Raw genomic sequence first — 3,286 nt, 5'->3', positions numbered from 1 at the left:
GTGCCGGTGATGCAGGTGGTGCCGGTGGTGCGGGTGGTGCAGACCTCACGAAACGAGGTGCAGACGTTCCGGCTCCAGAAATAGTCAGTACGTAACGGGGTGCCTTACGCACTTGTGGGTCGGCAGGGTACGGCACAAGCCGCTTACGGGCAGTAACCCTCCGACGCCGACCAAAAGCGTCAGTGAAAGCACAACCTCCATTCACCCCTGGAATGACGGTGCCATCAGGACGGTACCGCTTCTTCGGCGGGGTGGAGGGTGCCTGTATAGGTACGTCATCAAGGTTCTCTTCGTCGGAGTCACTGGAGTCATCTGTAGAGGAGTTATCGGATGAAGGATCATCAGAATCATGTGGTGGTGACACGGGTGGCTGAACTGGTCGTCCATGAGCAGCCATCATCTGTCTGTATCTGAATGGCGAAATCGGCACTAAACGTCCATCTGGAGCGCGTCGGCACGGCATGCGCATATGGTTACGGAATGGCCCTTCCCCGAACTCCGCGGGAATCACAACACCACCGATGCGGGGCTGTGGCTCCGAGGGTCCGAGAGCAGACGGAGCTGGAATCTCCGTAGGGTCCACGTGTCCGTCAATAGTAGCCACTGGTGTAGGCGGCTGGCTGCTAGTCCCGAAAGATGAAGCGCCGTGTCCACGTTGTGTTTGTAAACATGTGAACGTTCATTCACATATGCGTTTTGTAGTTCTTAACTTTTGTTTGTTATAAATTTAAAATTTGAAAATTACCTTATATACTAATACGTACCCAAATTTTGGCCGTTTCATTCACAAAAACACCCTAAACGACATCTCCTCTCCCTACTTAAATAAAACCGACCTACCAACCCATTCGTCCCTATGAGTTGAATCTAGGGTTTCCATTCATTTGCAAAATTACCTTATATACTAATACGTACCCAAATTTTGGCCGTTTCATTCACAAAAACACCCTAAACGACATCTCCTCTCCCTACTTAAATAAAACCCACCTACCAACCCATTCGTCCCCATGAGTTGAATCTACGGTTTCCATTCATTTGCAAACATTGCTAACTAATTTGTATCAACACCCAAAATTAAATAACACCCATCGCGTTGATCAATTGACGAGCTAGCAAGAAGACCATCACCGCCGTCGCCGCCAACGCCGCCTTCACCTCTGCTACTACCGTTTCTTTCTCAACCAACATCGCTGCTGCTACCACCATTACCGCCGCTGGTACCCTATCTTCGTCTGCCATCGCCGCTGCCGCAACCAATACCACCGCCGGTGTCCCAAATTGCATTTTGAACTTCGGTCCTTATCTGTTCGAAATCAACTTCTGCTCCCTAATTTTGAGTTCACCATCTAATTTGGATGCTTGGTAGGCTTCTTCTTCTCAATTTTCATTTTTACAATCCTTCCTTTTTTTATTTTTACTTTTCTGTTTTGTTAAATATTTAGTTCTTGCTTCATCTTAGATGTTTGATATTAGTTGTTTGTTTTCCCATTTTTTTCTTTTAAAATCGTTAATGTAAGATTCAGTATCTGGAATTTTGGTGGCTAATTGTTTCTTTTTCTTTTGATATTGTGTGATGCCCCGTACAAAACCATCGTGTACGAATCATCAACAACAGGATCATTACAAGGTTAAGTACTATATGCGTTTTCAAAAAGAGTTTGCATTCATTAATAATGTGATGTCTAAACCAACATCGAATGTTTTACAATCCAAAAGCATGCTTCACTACGTAGAATCAAATAATAAGTGTATGTGACCACAACGGTCGTTACAAGTCATAGTTCAAAAGTACTAATGTTTGAATGCAAAATAAAGTAGTTCATGCGATAACAACTCTAAGCAGCGGGTGTCTACAGCACGACTAGTACACAGCGGAAGCTAACCTCAAGCACCTGAGAAAAACATGCTTAAAAACGTCAACACAAAGGTTGGTGAGCTATAGTTTAAGTATAACAGTATGTAAGGTAGGCCACGAGATTTCAGTGCTACAAAGAGCGTTTCAAAACAGTATGATAAAGTATATGTTAACCGTGGGCACTTGGTAACTAACTTAACGTTTATACCCCCTGAAAGTACACTTGGCAAGTGCGTATGTTTACGAAGTATTAAACACTCGTTAAATGCTAGCGCTACTAGCCCGAGTGGGGATGTCAAACCCTATGGATCCATATCTAAGATTCGCGTTCACCGGTTCAAAAACCAATGACTAAACGTTACTGAGCTAAAGGGAATGTTTCTGCCGTTGTATAACCCACACATATATAAAGTTTAAGTACTCGTTCCTAGTATGTAAAACATAAAATCCACATGTATTCTCAGTTCCCAAAATAAGTTAAAGTAAAAAGGGAATGCTATAACTCACAATGATAAAGTAGCGGTTAAGTTGAGTCTGGAAAGGTGTGCAAGTAATCGGTCCGAAAGTCCTCAACCTAAGTCAAATAGTACTAAGTCAGTAATTCGTCTCAAAAGGTTTATAAGTATGTAAATAAGGTCTTAAGGGTCATCATCAATCATCATCAAACATAAGGTGTAAAGTAGGTTTCGTTTATGAAAGTAGTTTAAAACAAAGGCTGACTTCGATCAGTCACCACGGCCTCTACCCTTACTGAATTAAGGTGAGACTAGTGGCCATGGCTCCGTATATGAGTCCTTTAAGTGTGGTAAAATTTACAGAAGCAAACTCGTCTTCATTTGACCGTGGTGACGGTCTAAGTGCGAGTAGGTCAAAAATTTCTGCACATCGTTAAAAGGACATAGTGACGATCGGAGGGCCATAAATCCTAAACCGTAACTCGAATTAAGATGAGTCCTATATGAAAAGTTATCTACTCGAAAAGATCTATTTGAAAATCATAATCACAACAGCCCAGGTCTACTGGTCTGTTACAGAAACCAGAAAACAGTAGGTAGAAGACAGAAAGCAGAAAAATAATGGGTTCCGGTGAGTTTGGTGCTTGATGTTCATCATGGTTCTCATCCTTGATGCCTATAGCTTCAAGTGTACAACTCATGATGTGTTTGCATCATCTTAACCAAGGTTTCACCATCATAACACAAGTGTAAGTCTAAGACATGAAGCACAACTCACTTAAGTGTTGCAAGTGTTTTGATGAACCAAAGTTACATCAAAGTCTTAGATCTAACACATACATGAACTTTAAGACTAATAATAAGTTACAAACTTGAAAATGAACTTATGAAATCAAGATCTTAAGTTGTAGAACATAGTTCTTAGTTTGATCTTGAAGATCCAAGACTCAAAAGTCTAGATCTAACATAAGTGTAC

Source organism: Rutidosis leptorrhynchoides, chromosome 2 (genome assembly GCF_046630445.1).
Source record: "Rutidosis leptorrhynchoides isolate AG116_Rl617_1_P2 chromosome 2, CSIRO_AGI_Rlap_v1, whole genome shotgun sequence".
Taxonomy (NCBI): Eukaryota; Viridiplantae; Streptophyta; class Magnoliopsida; order Asterales; family Asteraceae; genus Rutidosis; species Rutidosis leptorrhynchoides.
This window is presented reverse-complemented; position numbering follows the sequence as displayed.